The sequence below is a fragment of the Oncorhynchus keta genome, chromosome 9 (genome assembly GCF_023373465.1).
Source record: "Oncorhynchus keta strain PuntledgeMale-10-30-2019 chromosome 9, Oket_V2, whole genome shotgun sequence".
Classification (NCBI taxonomy): domain Eukaryota; kingdom Metazoa; phylum Chordata; class Actinopteri; order Salmoniformes; family Salmonidae; genus Oncorhynchus; species Oncorhynchus keta.
In genome coordinates, this window is record NC_068429.1 from 33,637,902 (window position 1) to 33,661,613 (window position 23,712).

The 23,712-nt window shown below is 43.4% G+C and overlaps 1 protein-coding gene across 2 annotated transcripts in view; it reads right to left on the reverse strand.

Moving 5' to 3' along the window:
- Positions 1 to 23,712, reverse strand: part of lrrtm4l1 (leucine rich repeat transmembrane neuronal 4 like 1) — a 71,180-nt gene that overhangs the window by 34,983 nt on the left and 12,485 nt on the right. The gene's annotated exons all lie outside the window — the stretch shown is intronic.

Consider the following 23,712-nt stretch of genomic DNA (forward strand, 5'->3'; position numbering starts at 1 on the left):
AGGAGACAAGACCCTACTTGTCTTGACACATAACACTCCTCTCACCCCCTCTGTGATTCAATGCTTTGATCCTATTCTTCTCTGCTTTGTTCTCTTTGTGCAGCAGATAATAACGTCTTGTCCCCATTTTAAACCATTTGTTAGGAAACAAGAACACCTGTAGATTTAGCTCTAATTGAGGAACATTGCTGCCTGCTGTGTGATGTCTTCCCTTTGCGCATAAAGACAGACAGTGTGACGTGACAGTTAGCAAAATTGAATTCCCTCGAGAACTGATGTGTCCATGAAGTGGCACCTTCAGCTGGAATGTTACTTCAATGTAATCGAGGAGGTTCTCTAGGTTATGGATGGATGACTGTGTGTGTGTGATCAGAGGCTCCGTACAGTACATTGACATGGGGCCCCTGATCAAAGCAACCCATTCTCTAGGGCAGTGTTCCCTGTTTGATATCCGTGAGGACAAAAATGGGAAAAAATTCCCTATTTCCTGAAATGATATAACTTGCACACCATGCCACTGATGAATGCTAGATATCACGCCCTCAATGAATCAATTGAATATTGAAGCGTATATATGAAATGTAAATGTATGTTCTAAGTAATTTAGCAGACACTCTTATGCAGAGCGACACAGTTGTTGCATTCATATTAAGGTAGCTATGTGAGCCAACCGCATATCAAAGTCAGATGCTAGGTTTTCATCGAAGTTTACATAAACTTAGGTTGGAGTCATTAAAACAAATTTTTCAACCACCAATTCCAGAAAATTATATCATGGCTTTAGAAGCTTCTGATAGGCTAATTGACATCATTTGAGTGAATTGGAGGTGTACCTGTGGATGTATTTCAAGGCCTACCTTCAAACTCAGTGCCTCTTTGCTTGACATGGGAAAATCAAAAGAAATCAGCTATGACCTCAGAAAAAAATCTGTCTGGTTCATCCTTGGGACCAATTTCCAAACACCTGAAGGTACCATGTTCATCTGTACAAACAATAGTACGCAAGTATAAACACCAGACGCGTTCCGTCTTGTAGAGATGAACGTACCTTGGTGTGAAAAGTGTAAATCAACCCCAGAACAACAGCAAAGGACCTTGTGAAGAAGCTGGAGGAAACAGGTACAAAAGTATCATATCCACAGTAAAACGAGTCCTATATTGACATAACCTGAAAGGCCGTTCAGCAAGAAAGAAGCCACTGCTCCAAAACTAATGATGACCATCGTTATGTTTGGAGGAAAAAGAGGGAAGCTTGCAAGCTGAAGAACACCATCCCAACCGTGAAGCACGGGGGTGGCAGCATCATGTTGTGGGGGTGCTTTGCTGCAGGAGGGGCTGGTGCACTTCACAAAATAGATAGCATCATGAGGAAGGGAAATTATGTGGATATATTGAAGTAACGTCTCAAGATATCAGTCAGGAAGTTAAAGCTTGGTTGCAAATGGGTCTTCCAAATGGACAATGACCTCAATCATACTTGTGGCAAAAAGGCTTAAGGACAACAAAGTCAAGGTATTGGAGTGGCCATCACAAAGCCCTGACCTCAATCCTATAGAAGCTGTGTGGGCAGAACTGAAAAAGCATGTGGGAACAAGGAGGCCCACAAACCTGACTCAGTACTCTACCTCTGTCAGGAGGAATGGGCCAAAATTCAACCAACTTATTGTGGGAAGCTTGTGGAAGGCTACCCGAAACGTTTAACCCAAGTTAAACAATTTAAAGGCAATGCTACAAAATACTAATTGAGTGTATGTAAACTTCTGACCCACTGGGAATATGATGAAATAAATAAAAGCTGAAATAAATCATTCTCTCTGCTATTATTCTGACATTTCACATTTTGTAAATAAAGTGGTGATCCTAACTGACCTAAAACAGGGATTTTTTTACTAGATTAAATGTCAGGAATTGTGAAAAACTGAGTTTAAATGTAATTGGCCAAGGTGTATGTAAACTTCCGACTTCAACTGTAGCATCAATCTCATCTCCATGCACTTTCACCACCGTGTGAATTTCATCATAACTTATTCCATCCAAGTTTCTTCAATATGATGGTCATTATATCAAGATTTACGCATAAAGGCACTTCCACCGCAATTTCTCGCATAATTAATCTTACAGACACAAAAAGATCCCACCATGTCAAACGAACAAATGATCTGTCAGCATTTGTAAAATTGTACCGAAACGTACTGTTTCCATCATACCATAGCTGTCGAGATTCTTTTATACAGTACTCGCATAAAAACTGTTGAAGGTAACGTGATTATAGTAAGTTGTTTTTCCCTTAATAAAGTAGCTATCAACAAAGTTAGTGCTAGTAAGAAAAGACGAGGGAGTATAGTTCATAAAGGCAAGTGTTTTTTTCCCATAGTGAGATTAAATACCAACCTCTGCTGCTGTTTGAGAAAAAAAAGTAATGCCCTAATGCCCTCATTCAGAATGCCCTAACCTGCAATGCCTTTGCAAAGTATTCAGACCCCTTGACTTTTTCCACATTTTGTAAGGTTACTGCAGTGTTACTCACTATTTTTTGTAAGGGGGCCACTTTGGGTTGAGACAATCATTCAGAGGGCCACACAGATGTATAATTTGTACTTTTTCTTCCGACATTATCAATTGAGAGAAAATTCGGAGCAATAGAGCACATGCAATTTATTTGATGTACAGCACATCACAAATATATACACACACATGTTATGTAGCCTATTCGATGTGTGTAAGACCCATATTAAGGGTTACCTCAGTAGTTCGATGAGTGAAAATGTGCCTTCTGCTCCTTGACTGAATTTATTCTACATGTATAGTCTATTGGTGCTATCCTTGTGAGGAAATCCAGGTGTGCATTGGTCAGTCTGTTTCTGTTTTGTTTCACAATATTCATTGTTGAAAACGTTTCTTCACATGAGTAAGTGTTGACAAAAATTGTCACCTTTTGCACGCACTGCTTCAGAAGTGGATACGCTGTGTCTGACACAAGGCTCCAGAAATGGGTAACACCTGATCTTAGTTCACCTTACAATGTGTCATTTGCCTGCAGCTCCACTATCTCACTCTTTATTCCAGCACGGACGGAGGGCTGTGATGACTGGGGTCAAAGATGACACTAGAACATGAAAGGGGTTCTCACTGACGTTGATAAACTCCTTGTATTCCATGATATCCTTGAATCTTGACTCAAACTACTTCAACTCTTCCAACACACACAAATGCATCACAGCTAAAAATGTTGCAGTATGCTGGGTTGGATGTGGTGACTGCCCTGAGTTTTGGGAAATATGAACAGTATGGTGATTTAATTTTGAAATGCTGTGACCACACGTAGCATTTTGCCCAGTTGTATCTTTCCTTGAAGCTGCAGATTCACAATGTTTAGGTAGCATGTGATGCCAGTTAAAATTAATATCCACTATGGATCATCCAGCTCTGGCTCCTCTCTCCCTTTGCTTGCAACACATTCATGAATTTGAGGGAGGAGAAAGAGAAATCTTTCCAAACTGCCACAAAACAGCCTACTCATCTCGTTGTGAAATATCAAGTCGCCGTATTCCGTCTGGCATTCCTCCAGCAACTCAGTGCCCTCGCAATAATAAATGTTCACCACGTGCACGACTTGCTGCATCACATTCTTTGAGTTTAGCCAAAGGTGCTTCCTGTTGAATGATACTGTACAATGAAATGTAACAAATTTGGGGAAATCCTCTCACTTTCTCACCAGGCCTATGAATCCCTTCTCCTTACTTCGCATGCTTGGGGTGCCGTCAGTGCAAACAGATGCCATATTTGACCAGTCAATATTATTATCAGCAAAAAATGTAACATGGGCAGTAAACATTTTCTGAGGGAAGCGGACCCAAACACATAATTGGGCAATGTCACTTACATCAGTGCTTTTGTCAAACGCAATTCTAAAACACGGCACCACGGATATGTCAGTAATCAGTCGCTTACCGATGTCCTCGCCGATGTCTTCTACTGTATGTGTCTTGTTATGGTCGAGTCAGAGTTGCAGTCCCTTAGTTTGTGAAATCAGCACATCGGCCACTTTCAGCCAAAAAATATTCCTTGACAATCTCCACATCTGTGAAGGCCTTCTTGTTTCTCGGAGTATCCAAGCAATCTCATATGTTGCCTCTGTTGTTTTCTCTGCAACAGTGCTAGATCTGTCCATCATCTGTTGTTGTTCTTTGAGCTGTCCTTTTGAGTTGTGCTATTTTGCGGTTTCTGTGGTTGCTTTGTGGCAGATATGTTTTGTCAAAGTGGGCATGATGTGACTGGAAATGTCACTCTAAATTTGCTCGTTTAAAACAATTGACTGCTTTCTGGCTAATTGAGCAACTCCCATTATGCAGTACAACAAAAATACTGGTATGTCCATTTCTCTTGGAACGTTCTGTGTTTTTCTTGAATTGACCGAATCTTTCTCTTTGCCACCGGAGCCATGTTAGCTACGTTAGCTATGTTAGCTAGCTGCATTTCCCCACTCCCATTCTTCTCTGCAGATCCACTCAAGCGCTGTCAGGTTGGATGAGGAGTGTCGCTGCATAGCTATTTTCAGGTCTCTCCAGAGATGTTTGATCGAGTTCAAGTCTGGGCTCTGGCTGGGCCACTCAAGGACATTGAGAATCCATTTCCGAAGCCACTCCTGCGTTGTCTTGGCTCTGTGCTTAGGGTCGTTGTCCTGTTGGAAGGGGAACCTTAGGATCCCAGACTGGGGCGGAGTGCTCTGGAGCAGGTGTTCATCAAGGATCTCTATGTACTTTGCTCTGTTAATCTTTCCCTCGACTAGTCTCCCAGTCCCTGCCGCTGAAGAACACGCCCACAACATGATGTTGCCACTACCATGCTTCACCGTAGGGATGGTGCAAGGTTTCCTCCAGACGTGACGCTTTAGTCTTGGTTTCATCAGAGTTCAGTCTTGGTTTCATCAGAACAAAGAATCTTGTTTCTCATGGTCTGAGAGTCTTTAGGTGCCTTTTGGCAAACTCCAAGCGGGCTACATGTGCCTTTTACTGAGGAGTGGCTTCGATCTGGACACTACCATAAAGGCCTAATTGGTGGAGTGCTGCAGAGATGGTTGTCCTTCTGAAAGGTTCTCCACAGGGGGGCGGCAGGGTAGCCTAGTGGTTAGAGCGTTGGACTAGTAACCGGAAGGTTGCAAGTTCAAACCCCCGAGCTGACAAGGTACAAATCTGTCGTTCTGCCCCTGGACAGGCAGTTAACCCACTGTTCCCAGGCCGTTATTGAAAATAAGAATTTGTTCTTAACTGACTTGCCTGGTTAAATAAAGGTTAAAAAAAACAACAACAAAAAAAGAGGAACTCTGGAGCTCTGTCAGAGTGACCATCGGGTTCTTGGTCACCTCCCTTTCCAGATTGCTCTGTTTGGCCGAGCGGCCGGCTCTAGAAAGAGTCTTGGTGAGAGAAATAATCTTCTTCCATTTAAGAATGATGGTGGCCACTGTGTTCTTGGGGACCTTCAATGCTGCAGAAATGTTTTTGGTATCCTTCCCCAGATCTGTGCTTCGACACAATCCTATCTCTGAGAATTTATTTGATATCATGGCTTGGTTTTAGCTGTGACATGCACTGTAAGCTGTGGGAGCTTATATAAACAGGTGTGTGACTTTCCAAATCATGTCCAATAAATTGGGTTTACCACAGGTGGATTCCAATGAAGTTGTAGAAACATCTCAAGGATGATCAATGGAAACAGAATGTACCTGACCTTGATTTGGAATCGAATAGCAAAGGGTCTGAATACCTATACAGGGTCTGATTACAGTATATATACCTAAATAAAGTATTTCAGTTTTTAATTTTTAATACATTTGCAAACATTTCTACAAGCTTGTTTTCGCTTTGTCATTATGGATTATTGTGTGTAGATTGCTGAGGATTGTTTTCTTTAATCCACTTTAGAATAAGGCTGCAACGTAACAAAATGTGGAAAAAGTCAAGGGGTCTGAATACTTTCCGAAGGCACTGTATATGGTGATGCTACAGCTCACTCATGAAAAGACGTATGGTTTTCATGAATTCATAATGGTATGTAAATGTTGTACTTGTCTGGGCCTTGAAATGCATTTACATTCTGTGCCCCCTCAGTATTTCCTAATGTTCTGACCTTGGTGGTTTGAGTGCCCATTGCCCACACTATTGCCTTACATTGGCTTTAGTGTCTTTTTAATAACAGCACTGGACACACACTGGACATGAAGAAACAGGCTTCTTTCTTTTACAACTGTCTTCAGCGAGTTTTCTGCCATTGAAATCGTTGTGCGGGCCACTTACATGTTCTTTCAGGACACATTAGTCCAAAAAAAGTGTAAAAATATACAGTATATATACTATAATATTATATATACACACACACACACATATAGTGTTTATTGTTCTGTCAGAGTGACTGAATTCACACCCCTTGAAATGAATTCAAAATGGATTCAAGTTAGATGTATTTTGTCACTGGCCTACACAAAAGTCCCCATCATGTCAAAGTGGAATTATGTTTTTCACATTTTTACAAATTAATAAAAAATTAAAAGATGAAATGTCTTGAGTCAATAAGTATTCAACTCCTTTGTTATGGCATGCTGGTCCTTCTGTGGCTCAGTTGGTAGAGCATGGCGCTTGTAACGCCAGGGTAGTGGGTTCGATTCCCGGGACCACCCATACGTAGAATGTATGCACACATGACTGTAAGTCGCTTTGGATAAAAGCGTCAGCTAAATGGCATATATTATTATTATTATATTATTATGCTAAAATAGGTTCAGGAGTAAAAATGTGCTAAACAAGTTACTTAACAAGTTGCATGGACACACTGTGTGCAATAAAATGTTTAATATGTTTAATATGCTTTTTAAATGATTACCTGATCAATGTACCCCACACATACTGTACCACAAAGACCGGGGTGGCTTTTCAATGCCTCGCAAAGAAGGGCATCAATTGGTAGATTGGGGGGGGCAGAAATGGAAGTTGGTGAGGTTATTATTACACTTTGGATGGTGTGTCAATACACCCAGTCACTACAAAGATACAGGCGTCCTTCCTAGCTCATATGCCGGAGAGGAAGGACTTTAAAACAGTTACAGAGTTTGTTGGCTGTAACAGGAGAAAAATGAGGATGGATCAACAACATTCTAGTTACTCTACAATACTGTACAGAATACAAATATTCCAAAACATGCATATTGTTTGCAACAGGGCATTAAAGTAATACTGCAAAAAAATGAGGCAAAGCAATTCACTTCTTGTCCTGAACACAAAATGTTATGTTTGGGGCAAATCCAATCCAACACATGACATCCAATACAACACATAACTGAGTACCACTCTCCGTATTTTCAAGCACAGTGGTGGCTGTTTGATGTTATGGCTATGCTTGTAATCGTTAGGGACTGGAGAGTTTCAGTATAAAAAAAAAGAAACAGAATGGAGCTAAGCACAGGCAAAATCCTTGAGGAAAATCTGCTGAATGATGAATGATATATTTCTGTATAAACTTTCTCAAATCTTAAAAAACATGTTTTCACTTTGTCATTATGGGGTATTGTCTGTAGATGGGTGAAGAAAAAACAATAATTGAATACATTTTACATTCAGGCTGTTACACAACAAAATGTGGAATAAGTCAAGGGGTATGAATACTTTCTGAAGGCACTCAGTGGACAGTATATTAGGTAGACAGTGAGTCTCGTGGACGTGGCTTTCTATTTAAAGCAGGCAAACAGGCTGCTTCAAGGACAGCTTTTTTCCATCTACTTAACATTGCAAAAATCAGAAACTTTCTTTCCAAAAATGATGCAGAAAAATGTATCCATGCGTTTGTTACTTCTAGGTTAGACTACTGCAATCCTCTACTTTCCGGCTACCCGGATAAAGCACTAAATAAACTTCTTTTAGTGCTAAATACGGCTGCTAGAATCCTGACTAGAACCCCCAAAAATGTATCATAATTCTCCAGTGCTAGCCTCCCTACACTGGCTTCCTGTTAAGGCAAGGGCTGATTTCAAGGTTTTACTGCTAACCTACAAAGCATTACACGGGCTTGCTCCTACCTATCTTTCCGAATTGGTCCTGCCGTACATACCTACACGTACTCTATGGTCACAAAACGCAGGGCAGCCTAGTGGTTAGAGTGTTGGACTAGTAACTGAAAGGTTGCAAGTTCAAACCCCCGAGCTGACAAGGTACAAATCTGTTGTTCTGCCCCTGAACAGGCAGTTAACCCACTGTTCCTAAGCCATCATTGACAATAAGAATTTGTTCTTAACTGATTTGCCTAGTTAAAAAAATTAAAAAATTGTCCTTAGAATTTCTAAGCAAACAGCTGGAGGTAGGACTATCTCCTATAGAGCTCCATTTTTATGGAATGGTCTGCCTACACATGTGAGAGACCTACTCGGTCTCAACTTTTAAGTCTTTACTGAAGACTCATCTCTTCAGTACGTCATATGATTGAGTGTAGTCTAGCCCAGGAGTGTGAAGGTGAACGGAAAATCTCTGGAAGCAAACGAACCGCCCTTGCTGTCTCTGCCTGGCCGATTCCTCTCTCTCCACTGGGATTCTCTGCCTCTAACCCTATTACAGGGGTTGAGTCACTAGCTTACTGGTGCTCTTCTATGCCGTCCCTAGGAGGGGTGCGTCACTTGTGTGGGTTGAGTTGCTGACGTGGTTCCTGTCTGGGTTGGCGCCCCCCCCTTGGGTTGTTCCGTGGCGGCGATCTTTGTGGGCTATACTCGGTCTTGTCTCAGAATGCTAAGTTGGTGGTTAAAGATATACCTCTAATGGTGTGGGGGCTGTGCTTTGGCAAAGTGGGTGGGGTTATATCCTTCCTGTTTGGCCCTGTCCGGTGTTATCATCAGATGGGGCCACAGTGTCTCCTGACCCCTCCCGTCTCAGCCTCCAGTATTTATGCTGCAGTAGTTTGTGTCGGGGGGCCAGGGTGTCTGTTATATCTGGAGTATTTCTCCTGTCTTATCCGGTGTCCTGTGTGAATTTAAGTATGCTCTCTCTAATTCTCTCTTTCTCTTTCTCTCTCTCAGAGGACCTGAGCCCTAGGACCATGCCTCAGGACTACCTGGCATGATGACTCCTTGCTATCCCCAGTACACCTGGCTGTGCTGCTGCTCCAGTTTCAACTGTTCTGCCTGCGGCTATGGAACCCTGACCTGTTCCCTGGACGTGCTACCTGTCCCAGACCTGCTGTTTTCAACTCTCTAGAGACAGCAGGAGCGGTAGAGATACCCTCAATGATCAGCTATGAAAAGCCAACTGACATTTACTCCTGAGGTGCTGACTTGTTTCACCCTCAATAACTACTGTGATTATTAGTATTTGACCATGCTGGTCAGTTATGAACATCTTGGCCATGTTCTATTATAATCTCCAACAAGCACAGCCAGAAGAGGACTGGCCACCCCTCATAGCCCGGTTCCTCTCTAGGTTTCTTCCTAGGTTTTGGCCTTTCTAGGGAGTTTTTCCTAGCCACTGTGCTTCTCCACCTTCATTGCTTGCTGTTTGGGGTTTTAAACTGGGTTACTGTACAACACTGATATATCAGCTGATGTAAGAAGGGCTATATAAATGAATTTGATTTGATCAAGGCATTCAGTTACTGTTCGATTGAACATTAGAATTGGCAAAATGAGTGACCTATGCGACTTTGAGTGTGGTATGATCGTTGGGGCCTAGCGCGCCGGTTCCAGTATCTCCAAAACTTCCGGCCTCCTGGGCCTTTCACATACGACTGGGTGTAGGGTTCACAGAGAATGGTAAGGCAAACAAAAAACATCCAGTCAGCGGCAGTCTTGTGGGGGAAAACAGCTCGTTGATGAGAGGTCAAAGGGGAAAGGCAAGAATCATGCTAGCTAACAGGCGGGCCACAAACAGGCAAATAATGGTGCAGTACAATAGTGTAGAGGTCGACCGATTAATCGGAATGGCCGATTAATTAGGGACGATTTCAAGCTTTCATAACAATCGGTAATCGGCATTTTTGGGCACCGATTATGGCAGATTACATTGCACCTGACGAGGAGACTGGGTGGCAGGCGGACTACCTGTTACTCGAGTGCAGCAAGGAGCCAAGGTAAGTTGCTAGCTAGCATTAAACTTATCTTATAAAAAACTATTTTAACACAATCACTAGCTAGCTACACATGGTTGATAATATTACTAGTTTATCTAGCTTGTCCTGCGTTTCCTATAATCAATGCGGTGCCTGTTCATTTATCATCAAATCACAACCTAATTCGCCAAACGGGTGATGATTTAACAAGCGCATTCGCGAAAAAAGCACTGTTGTTGCACTAATGTGTACCTAAACATAAACATCAAAGCCTTTCTTAAAATCAATACACAAGTATATATTTTTAAACCTGCATATTTAGTTAATAATGCCTGCTAATATGAATTTATTTTAACTAGGGAAATTGTGTCACTTCTCTTGCGTTCAGTGCAAGCAGAGTCAGGGTATATGCAGCAGTTTGGGCTGCCTGGCTCATTGCGAACTGTGTGAAGACCATTTCTTCCTAACAAATACTAATTAATTTGCCAGAATTGTACATAATTATGACATAACATTGAAGGTTGTGCAATGTCACAGCAATATTTAGACTTAGGGATGCCACCCGTTAGATAAAATACGGAACAGTTCCGTATTTCACTGAAAGAATAAACTTTATGTATTCGAAATGATAGTTTCCAGGTTGGACCATATTAATTACCCAAGGCTCGTATTTCTGTGTGTTATTATTTGAATTAAGTCTATGATTTGATAGAGCAGTCTGACTGAGCGGTGGTAAGCAGCAGCAGGCTCGTAAGCATTCATTCAAACAGCACTCCTGCATTTGCCAGCAGCGCTTCGCTGTGCTTCAAGCATGTGCTTCAAGCAAGTTTATGACTTCAAACCTGCCAACTCCCGAGATTAGGCTGGCAATACTATAGTGCCTATAAGAACATCCAATAATCAAAGGTATGTGAAATACAAATGGTATAGAGAGAAATAGTCCTATAATTCCTAGAATTAACTACAACCTAAAACTTCTTACCTGGGAATATTGAAGACTCATGTTAAAAGGAACTACCAGCTTTCATATGTTCTCATGTTCTGAGCAAGGAACTTTTTTACATGGCAAATATTGCACTTTTACTTTTGTTACGGTTTTCTTTCGTCGAAGGAGAGGAGGACCAAAATGCAGCGTGGTTATTTGTATACATATTTAATAAAGATGAAAACACAAACAGTATACAAAAACAATAACCGTGAAAAAACCTAAACAGCCTATTTTTTATAGTTTTTATTTTTTATAAAAAATAATTTATCTTCAATACCATTCATTCTTTACAACTCATAATTTTCATATATACTCAAATAATGGTATTTTAATTAAACTATTTTAACTAAACATAAACCCCAAACAAAACCTCAGGGGAGCATTTTCCCTCCCCGTCCCTAATCTATCCCCTTACAAATCTAAATGACACCCAGCCCTAAACCACCCTTCCACCTCTCCCGAGCAGCATGCTACCCCCACTTCCTCTCCTCCCTCTTCATCCTCCCCCTCAAATCTCCTTCCACCCTCCTCACTATCCCTTCCACCCCCAATCTCTCCCTGTCTTCACCATGTTCTGCCTTGCTTCCCACAGCCCCCGTTTAAAGAGACTCATGAGAAGCCAGAGCAGAAACCTGTCCCTATCCGTCCCTCTCGCTCTCCCTATACCTCTCTCTAACCAGGCCCACGTCAATACAAAATCCCCCTTTACCAAACCTAACAACACCCGTGCCCAAGCCCATACTACTCCGGCAAAGGCACAGTCCCAAATGACATGACGCACAGTCTCCTCCCTGCCACAAGAGGATCTTGGACAGGTGGGGGATTGCACCAAACTATACCGGTACATGATGGAACGTACCGGCAAGCACTTATGGAGGCTCAACCAATTCAGGTCCTTGAGCCTGTTGTCCAGACCCCGCGCCTGCACTCCCTCCCAGACCACTTCCGAGATGCCCACTACAGGCGCCGGACTCCCTGCCTTTCTGACCTCCTCGTACAGGTGCCTGTGATCTAAACCTACTCGGGCAACTTCAACCTCAGGGTGCGCACGCAGCCACTTGGCTGCATGACCAAAGTGCCACGGCAGCTGTTCCGCCCGAGGACCCGTGTTAGACCACACCATTACGCTTCTCGCCTGATACGAGAAGAACACCCGCAGGAGGTAACCGGACGGGTGTATCACTGGCTGAGCAAGCTCCGTTAACAAGAAGGAAACAAAAATCGTGTCCAGCTTGAGGGGGAAATGTGGTACCCCCCTACCTCCCTCCCTGATGGGACAGATCATGTGTGCCCTGGCGACCCACTCGCACCTGCCAATCCACATAAACTGAAACACAAGCCTCACTAGAGGCCTCCTCAGACAAGCCGGCAATGGGTAGATGTATGCGAAATACAAAAGAGACGGCAACCCATCCACCTTTAGGACCAGGACTTTGCCCATAAAAGACAAATACCTAGCCTTCCACATTGCTAGCTTCCTCTGTACCACTGCGATACGCATGTTCCAGTTTAGCGTCGCTGAGCCGGAGGTCTCAAAATGGACCCCGAGAATCCTCAGGGCCCCCTCACAGAGAGATAACCCCCCAGGCACATCCGTTCTACCGCGCCATCTTCCGAAAAACTTGACGGAAGACTTTGCATGGTTCAGAACTGCTCCCGACGCTCGGGTGAAATCCCAAAAGATGGCAAGGGACCTTGTCAGGCACGAGTCCTTGCACAGCAGCAAGGAAGTGTCGTCGGCGTACTGCGTCATCTTAACACGCACCCCACCACTTCCAGGGATCAGCAAGCCTTCCACCCCTGTGTCTGCCCTAATGGCAGCCCCCAGAGGCTCCATGTACAGAACGAAGAGGAGAGCCGAGAGTGGGCACCCCTGCCTGACCCCAGACGAGAGGTCAAAAACGTCACCCAAGTGACTATTTACACTAACTCGGCACCCCGCTCCGACATATAATGTACGAATCCATCCTATGAACTTCTCCCAAAATCCTAATCGACCTAACACTCTGAATAAAAAGGATCTATTCACGCGATCAAAGGCTTTCGCCTGATCTAGCGCTGCTACCATTAAAGGCAGTCCTCTATCTTCAACCCAAGCGATGGAGTCCCTGATTAACTGTAGGTTCCATCTAATAGAGCGGCCCTCTACCCCGCACGTCTGATCCTCATGGACGACGTAGGGAAGGGCTGTGCGCAACCGGTCTGCTAAAACCTTTGCAAGTAGCTTGTAATCTACATACAGCATGGTCAACGGCCGCCAGTTGCCAAGGTCTGTGACATCCCCCTTCTTATATAAAAGTGACAGCACACCAACAGCCATTGATCCCCCCAGGACCCCCGTCTCAAGGATGGCCTTCAAGACTTTGAGGACCACTGGTCCAAGTATACCCCAAAACTTGAGATAAAACTCAGCCGGCAGCCCATCCATCCCAGGCACCTTCCCTTTTCCCATCCCCCTAAGAGCGCTCTCAACCTCTTCTAGTGAGATCTGGGCCTCCATCACTTCTCTAATGTCCTCCGGCAACCGCCTGGACAAGTGTTCTAAAAACACATTTCCCTGCTCTACATCTATTTCCCTTTCCTTAAATAGACCTTGGAAATGATCAGTTGTCACCCTGACCATATCCTCTGGTTCTCTAACTATACTACCATTTTCTTCCCTAGCGCCATGCATTACCTTCCTACTCTGTCTGGCCCTAACCGACTTAAAGAACATAGCAGAACAAGTCTCATTATGTTCTAGAAAGCCACTATGCGCACGCTCTCGGAAAGCTCGAGCCTTCCGCTCCTGCAACTCCCTGAGCTGCGCCTTTAGGGTTGCGGATCTCTCCCAGTCAAACGACCCGCCGAGGTTGCCTGCCTCGTATTCGAGTTCAATTAACCTTTGGATACGATCCACCTCCCTCCTCTCCTCCCTTTTTTTCCTCTTGCAATACCCTATTATAAAAGCCCTAATCCTCACCTTAACTAATTCCCACCACTCTAACACCCCCTCGCACATGGACCGGAGGCCTTCAAGCCTCCAAAAGAAACCATAAAACCCGTCAACAAAAGCCTGCTCCTCCAGCACATCCCGATCTAACTTCCAGTAGCCCCTACCAAAGAGGCAGACTGGCGACCCCACCTGCAGGAGCACCCCGTCCTGATCCGAAAAGAAAACAGGCAACAGCCGCCCAGACAACTTACCCAAAGACCTGGGTACAAAAATATAGTCGAGCCTCCGCTCAACCCCCCTGGAGTTGCGCCATGTAGGACCGGCCATTTTCAGAGTAGTGCGCAGACCACCATCTACCAGACCATGGCAAGCCATTAGCCCGGCAATGGCGCCTGCACTGCTATCCCCCCCTATTCCTAAATCTGTATTAAAATCCCCCCCTATCACTAATTTCCTATTTATGACACACAGGGGCGTCAGACAGTCCACCATCTCCCTCCTGTCTGCCACCACCTGTGGCCCATACACCACCACTAATCTAAATTTACAATCCCTTATCGTGACATCCACCACTATAACCCTCCCCTGCATTACCACAAAAGAGTCCTCCACTTTTACCTCCCTGTGCCCACACAAAATCCATACCCCCGATGAGTGCACCCCCCCCAATACCCCAAACCGACTCCCCCTTGTCCCACTCCCTCTTAAACCTACTAACGTCCCCTCCATCCCTCAGGTGAACCTCCTGTAAAAAACAAAAATCAACCCCCACACACTCCAAATAACTAAAAACCGCCCTCCTCTTAACAAAATCCCTTAAACTCCTTACATTTAAACTAACAAAAGTAAAATTAGACCCTATGAAAGAATAAAATAAAAACATGTAAACCCAGACAGAAAAAAACTAAAACAGGAGACTCACCCGATGCTCCCCTGCTCCATATCTACTGGTGAGAACACCATCCGTACTCCCGACATCCCCCCCTCTTCCTCCATCTCACCAACCCAGGATGCTCCTCTTCTTTCCCCATCCCCCGCTCCTGCTCCCCCCCAGCCGCAGACCAATATGACCTCTGACGAGCCGGGCACCCCCGCCACAGGTGTGCTGACGAGCGACACCCGTGGCACGCCTTAGGCTTGTCACAATCCCTCGCCTCGTGTTCCTCAGATCCACAAAATCTGCATTTTCTTGTGCTGCATGAAGCGAATATGTGGCCGTACGCCATACAGCGCCTGAAAAATGGGGGCTGACGTGCATAAAACAACGTCCCCCTGTCAGCCCCTAGGGAGAACATAGCAGGAAGATGGAGGTAGCCACCATGTCCCTTTGGGTCCTCCCTGAGGAGTGCCTGGAAGCCTCTCCTCCCATTCCAAAACCCAAGGGAGTCTTTGAGGTGCCTTGCTGAGGAGACGTTATCCATGTATCTCCCCAGAAAGGCCCTCACCTCTTCATCCTTAACGTATGGGTTGGAAATGTTGACAGTTAAAACCCTAAAGTTGTTCTTCGCCAGGCTTGTTATTTCATAGTGGCTCATCGGCCTCTCACCTCCCACTGCTCTTGCCCTTCTCAGGATATCATCGTGTTTCTCCTCTGTATATAGTGCCACGTCGTATGCTCCCTCCAACGAGTTGCCTTGGAAACAAAACACGTCCTTCACCGTCAGCTTTAGAATCCCCATCAATATTATCCTTCCAAAAGTTTCCCGTCCTAAAGGCTCCAACTCCTTTTCCTTCCAAGCAAACCGAATCGTGTTGGCCAGCCCAATCCCAGGGATAGACCGTGTTGATGGATTTTGCACCATCTCCGCAAGGAGAATGGCGCTCGTTCTCTTCTCTTCCAAAACAAGGAAAAAAGAAAAACCAAAGTGACTGAGCCTATACTGGTGCAAACTAACACAGAGACAGGAACAATCACCCACAAAACACTCAAAGAATATGGCTGCCTAAATATGGTTCCCAATCAGAGACAACAATAAACACCTGCCTCTGATTGAGAACCACTCCAGGCAGCCATAGACTATTCTAGACAACCCCACTAACCACTATCCCATAACCTACAACAAACCCCTAGACAAAACACACCACATAAAATAACCCATGTCACACCCTGGCCTGATGAAAATAAATAAAGAAAACACAAAATACTAAGACCAGGGCGTGACAACTTTCTTCTCCAACACTTTGTTTTTGCATTATTTAAACCAAATTGAACATGTTTCATTATTTATTTGAGACTAAATTGATTCGATTGATGTATTATATTAAGTTAAAATAAAAGTGTTCATTCAGTATTGTTATAATTGTCATCATTACAAACATATATATATAAAAATTGTCCCATTAATCGGTATCGGCCTTTTTTTGGTCCTCCAATAATCGGTATCTGTGTTGAAAAATCATAATCGGTCGACCTTTACCATAGTGGTCTGAGACGCGTGCAGAACGGCATCTCTGAACGCACAACTCGTTGGTATTTGTCACGGATGGGCTATTGCAGCAGACGACCACACCGGGTTCCATTCCTATCAGTTAAAAACAAGAAGCAGCAGCTTCAGCGGGCACGTGTTCACCAACACTGGACAAATGAGGAGTGGAAAAACATCACCAGGTCTGACGAATCCCAGTTCCTGTTGTGTCATGCTGATGGCAGAGTCACGATTTGGCATAAGCAGCATGAGTCCATGGCCCAATCCTGCCTGGTGTCAATGGTACAGGCTGCTGGTGGTGGTGTAATGGTGTGGGGAATATTTCCCTTGATACCAACTGAGCAATGTTTCCATGCCCTGAAGAATTCAGGCTGTTCTGGACGCAAAGGGGGATCTGACCTGGTACTAGATGGTACTAATACCTAATAAACTGGCAACAGAGTTTATATACACACCTTACATTCAATACGCAACAATTGAAACATTTTACTGAGTTACAGGAAATCAGTCAATTGAAATAAATCCATTAGCTCCTAATCTATGAATTTCACATGACTGGGAAAACAGATATTCATCTGTTGGTCACATTTACCCCCACCCCACACCCCGGGGTGTATCTGCTGTGGCCACTATTCACCTCATGCAGAGGGACACATCTCTTTCACATAGAGTTGATCAGGCTGTTGATTGTGGCCTGTGGAATATTGTCCCACTCTTCTTCAATGGCTGTGCGAAGTTGCTGGATATGGGCGGGAACTGGAACACGCTGTCGTACACGTCGATCCAGAGCATCCCAAACATGCTCAATGGGTGACGTCTGGCGAGTATGCAGGCCATGGAAGAACTGGGACATTTTCAACTTCCAGGAATTATGTACAGTCGTGGCCAAAGGTTTTGAGAATGACACAAATATTAATTTTCACAAAGTCTGCTGCCTCAGTTTGTATGATGGCAATTTTCAAATACTCCAGAATGTTATGAAGGGTGATCAGATGAATTGCAATTAATTGAAAGTCCCTCTTTGCCATGCAAATGAACTGAATCCCCCCAAAATATTTCCACTGCATTTCAGCCCTGCCACAAAAGGACCAGCTGATATCATGTCAGTGATTCTCTCAGTAACACAGGTGTGAGTGTTGATGAGGACAAGGCTGGAGATCACTCTGTCATGCTGATTGAGTTTGAATAACAGACTGGAAGCTTCAAAAGGAGCGTGGTGCTTGGAATCATTGTTTTATCTCTGTCAACCATGGTTACCTGCAAGGAAACAAGTGCTGTCATCATTGTTTCGCACAAAAAGGGCTTCACAGACAAGGATATTGCTGCCAGTAAGATTGCACCTAAATCAACCATTTATCAGATCATCAAGAACTTCAAGGAGAGCGGTTCGATTGTTGTGAAGAAGGCTTCAGGGCACCCAAGAAAGTCCAGCAAGCGCCAGGACCGTCTCCTAAAGTTGATTCAGCTGCGGGATCGGGGCACCACCAGTACAGAGCCTGCTCAGGAATGGCAACAGGCAGGTGTGAGTGCATCTGCACGCACAGTGAGGAGAAGACTTTGGAGGATGGCCTGGTGTCAAGAAGGGCAGCAAAGAAGCCACTTCTCTCCAGGAAAAACATCAGGGACAGACTGATATTCTGCAAAAGGTACAGGGATTGGACTGCTGAGGACTGGGGTAAAGTCCTTTTCTCTGATGAATCCCCTTTCCGATTGTTTGGAGCATCCAGAAAAAAGCTTGTCCGGATGTAGTTACCTGGTATATTTATGTTTACCAATAGATGGCAGTATTGACTCAAGACAGGGGTTAGCTTCCCGCTAACCATAGTTATTTCCTATGTCTGCCTATATAACTATGATTAAGAACGCTTCAGGTAGCTTAAAAGCCAGGTGCATTGGAGAATGCAATTCTAAGTAACAATGAAATACTAAACCGTACTTAAGTCTCATGAGTCATAACTCTAAGAAGCCTTTGAGGATACTACATATTTGACGATGAGGATAACTATGGAGAACTGCGCTGGATTTTTTTGCCACGAATTTAACGTGCATTGGAGAATGTAATTCTATGTTACAATGAAATACTAAACCGTACTTAAGTCTCATAACTCTAAGAAGCCATTAAGGATACTACACTGGAGAAGACAAGGTGAGCGCTACCATCAGTCCTGTGTCATGCCAACAGTAAAGCATCCTGAGATCATTCATGTGTGGGGTTGCTTCTCAGCCAAAGGAGTGGGCTCACTCACAATTTTGCCTAAGAACACAGCCATGAATAAAGAATGGTACAGAGCAACTTCTCCCAACCATTCAGGAACAGTTTGGTGACGAACAATGACTTTTATAGCATCATGGAGCACCTTGCCGCAAGGCAAAAGTGATAACTAAGTGACTAAAGACACTGAAGCAGCAAATGTTGTGGAAATTAATATTTGTGTCACTCTCAAAACTTTTGGCCACGACTGTACATATCCTTGCGGCATGGGGCTGTGCATTATCATGCTGAAACATGAGGTGATGGGAGCGGATGAATGGCACAACAACGGGCCTGAGTATCTCATCATGGTATTTCTGTTCATTCAAATTGCCCTTGGTAAAATACAATTGTGTTTGTTGTCTGTGGCTTACTCTGCCCATACCATAACCCCACTGCCACCATGTTTGCCCACTGAAGTCGGTCACAATGCCGAATTGCAGTCAAGTCAAGACCCTAGTGAGGATGAGCTTCCCTGAGAAGGTTTCTGACAGTTTGTGCAGAAATTCTTTGGTTGTGCAAACCCACAGTTTTATCCGGGTGGCTGGCCTCAGACGATGCCGCAGTTGAAGGAGCCAGACCTGAAGGTCCTGGGCTGGCGTGGGTACTCGTGGTCTGCGGTTGTGAGGCCGGTTGGACGTAATGCCAAATTCTCTAAAATGACGTTGGATGCGGCTTATGGTAGAGAAATTAACATTAAATTGTCTGGCAACAGCTCTGGTGGACATTCACACAGTTAATATGACACTTGCATGCCCCCTCAAAACTTGAGGCATCTCTGGCATTGTGTGGTGTGACAAAACTTCACATTTTAGAGTGACCTTTTCTTGTCCCCAGCACAAGGTGCACCTGTGTAATGATAATGTTGTTTAATCAGTTTCTTGATTTGCCACAGGTCAAATGGATTACCTTGGCAAAGGAGAAATGCTCACTAACAGGGATGTATACAAATTTGTGCACAAATTTTTTATGTCAGCTCATGAAAATAGAATCTGCACTTTACATGTTGCATTTCTATTTTTGTTCAGTGTATACATACTTTAAAAATACATTTTTCGGGACGGAAAAACTTTTAGTGTAAACTTAAACGACTACAGGACCTAAATATAAAAAAAATATATATAATCTTTGAGAACGAACAATCACTAAAATAAAAGCTAGACAGTTAGAGATAATTACAAATTTAGAAGTATGTTATTACGTTTGAGCAAAATAACAGAGCATTCGCCATGGCAAAAGGGATAAAATCGCAGGAAATTAGCTTGAATAAAACTGCAACATTTTCTCTCAGCTCGATGGCAAAATGTGTAGAATTCCAGGAAATTAGTTTTAAAACATCAAAAATGTATCTACATTTACATTTACATTTAAGTCATTTAGCAGACGCTCTAATCCAGAGCGACTTACAAATTGGTGCATTCACCTTATGACATCCAGTAGAATAGTCACTTTACAATAGTGCATCTAAATCTTAAAGGGGTGAGAAGGATTACTTATCCTATCCTAGGTATTCCTTAAAGAGGTGGGGTTTCAGGTGTCTCCGGAAGGTGGTGATTGACTCCGCTGTCCTGGCGTCGTGAGGGAGTTTGTTCCACCATTGAGAAATGTAGAACATTTCGGAACATTGGCAAAAATAAAAAAATAACATTGTCTACACTGCCAAAATGGGGATCTCAAAAATTCTCTCTCAAATCCTTCCTCGTCGACGGGCTGACCATGCCCATTGCCACACCCACTAACTAAACTCTGGCCTTGTTGTATGTTTCATCTCACAGTCCTATGCTTCTGGATTTCAGTTGCCATTCATCCATGTAAAACATGTTTAAACTCTGACAAACAAGTATTAGGGTTGTGACAAATGTAAAAAAAAAAAAAAAGCCTTACCATTTCAACTAGCATCATAAAATGATGTGAATTCACAATTCAGATATAGTCCTGCGTATGCCCGCTAGGGGGCGATGCAGTTAAAATCTACCGCAGTCCAGGCTACCTACCAGACGGCGCTCACCTTACTGCTGCACCCGACCTACTCAGCAACAATATAATTAATGCCGTTTTAGGTTCTCTGTTGTGTGCCTCTCCTCCACGTTATCAGTTGTCAGTACATGGGACTTCAGTCCCACTTGTCATCAAGGTTATGGCTTGTTGCAGTGATGTATGACAATGTGTTTATAGACGTCCAACCATCTGTTGTTAATGCCACGTATGGTGTTTGAGAGCTCGTATGGTGTTTGCAGAGCAATCATTGTACAATTTCTCCAGCCAGGCCATGACGTTGTTTTTACATGGTATCTTGCAGTCTACAGTGCCTTGCGAAAGTATTCGCCCCCCTTGAACTTTGCGAACTTTTGCCACATTTCACGCTTCAAACATAAAGATATAAAACTGTATTTTTTTGTGAAGAATCAACAACAAGTGGGACACAATTATGAAGTGGAACGACATTTATTGGATATTTCAAACTTTTTTAACAAATCAAAAACTGAAAAATTGGGCGTGCAAAATTATTCAGCCCCTTTACTTTCAGTGCAGCAAACTCTCTCCAGAAGTTCAGTGAGGATCTCTGAATGATCCAATGTTGACCTAAATGACTAATGATGATAAATACAATCCACCTGTGTGTAATCAAGTCTCTGTATAAATGCACCTGCACTGTGATAGTCTCAGAGGTCCGTTAAAAGCGCAGAGAGCATCATGAAGAACAAGGAACACACCAGGCAGGTCCGAGATACTGTTGTGAAGAAGTTTAAAGCCGGATTTGGATACAAAAAGATTTCCCAAGCTTTAAACATCCCAAGGAGCACTGTGCAATCGATAATATTGAAATGGAAGGAGTATCAGACCACTGCAAATCTACCAAGACCTGGCCGTCCCTCTAAACTTTCAGCTCATACAAGTAGAAGACTGATCAGAGATGCAACCAAGAGGCCCATGATCACTCTGGATGAACTGCAGAGATCTACAGCTGAGGTGGGAGACTCTGTCCATAGGACAACAATCAGTCGTATATTGCACAAATCTGGCCTTTATGGAAGAGTGGCAAGAAGAAAGCCATTTCTTAAAGATATCCATAAAAAGTGTTGTTTAATGTTTGCCACAAGCCACCTGGGAGACACACCAAACATGTGGAAGAAGGTGCTCTGGTCAGATGAAACCAAAATTGAACTTTTTGGCAACAATACAAAACGTTATGTTTGGCGTAAAAGCAACACAGCTCATCACCCTGACCACACCATCCCCACTGTCAATCATGGTGGTGGCAGCATCATGGTTTGGGCCTGCTTTTCTTCAGCAGGGACAGGGAAGATGGTTAAAATTGATGGGAAGATGGACGGAGCCAAATACAGGACCATTCTGGAAGAAAACCTGATGGAGTCTGCAAAAGACCTGAGACTGGGACAGAGATTTGTCTTCCAACAAGACAATGATCCAAAACATAATGCAAAATCTACAATGGAATGGTTCAAAAATAAACATATCCAGGTGTTAGAATGGCCAAGTCAAAGTCCAGACCTGAATCCAATCGAGAATCTGTGGAAAGAACTGAAAACTGCTGTTCACAAATGCTCTCCATCCAACCTCACTGAGCGCGAGCTGTTTTGCAAGGAGGAATGGGAAAAAATTTCAGTCTCTCGATGTGCAAAACTGATAGAGACATACCCCAAGCGACTTAGCTGTAATCGCAGCAAAAGGTGGCGCTACAAAGTATTAACTTATGGGGGCTGAATAATTTTGCACGCCCAATTTTTCAGTTTTTGATTTGTTAAAAAAGTTTGAAATATCTAATAAATGTCGTTCCACTTCATGATTGTGTCCCACTTGTTGTTGATTCTTCACAAAAAAATACAGTTTTATATCTTTATGTTTGAAGCCTGAAATGTGGCAAAAGGTCGCAAAGTTCAAGGGGGCCGAATACTTTCGCAAGGCACTGTATATACCATTAGGGTATTGAAGCTGACATCCTCTACCATTGACAATGGCTGCATATCAACTGCAATCAGCACTGTGATTTTCTCACTCTGTCCCTTATCACACTGCTACCAGCAACAATTTGGGTCTCACGTTGCCTCCCTTTCAACATTGCACCTGTAGCCTGCTGCCACACTAGCTCAATTCCAACTCATTTCATCACTTTCTCATTTAACTTCTCAAAGTATTGTCATAGAGGATTTCACTGCTGTGACTTCCCTGTCTTACTCTCTGCCATTTTTCCAACTGTTAATTATGATGAATAATTGATCATTTGAAAGATTCATTACTCCTCCTACTAGGCCTATAGTATTTTTGCATTAGGTATTTGTAAAAAAACAACAAAAAAAACAAACATTTGCCTTTATGATGATGATTAAGAACTGTTAGTGGCAGTTTTGTGATAACTGCACTGTGATTTAATTTCTGTGAAAAAAATGTTTGGGGATTTTTATTGTAAACGTTAACGATCACAAATCCATGTAAAAGTTTAAAAGTCACACTCATAACAAGTATGGTCAGAAAATGATCAGCATCCATTTCGAAGCTGTAATTGAGCAGTGACCCATTTGGGCCCAGAATCACCCTGATATTTTGAGGCTGGCTTTCAAAGATTACTTACCAAAATTAAACCCATTACAGGAGAGAATTCCCATAAGTCTCTGGCTTAGTAGAAAGAACACCTCTGTGAGAGAAAATCATCCAGCCTACAATACTTCCAGTTTATGAAATTATGATTCAAACTGTGTTGGAAATTATGATTTAAGCTACTGTGTGTAAATTAAGCTCTGAGGTCCTCAAAGTGATACAGTATGCAAGGCCAGCGCCCTCACCTTTATTAAGAGTACACCGACAGAGCCGGCCAATCATCCATGGCAATTTACAGACTCATCACTTTTACCTAAATGGTAATCCCACTGGAACAGTTAGCACATCCCTCAATGAGCCTACAGAGAACCCTCTCTTAAATGAAATAACTTACAGATGATTTGGTGGCTTGCATTAGCACACGTGCCTCTCAATAAAGACCTATGCTATAAGGGGGGAAATCAATAGAGAGACACAT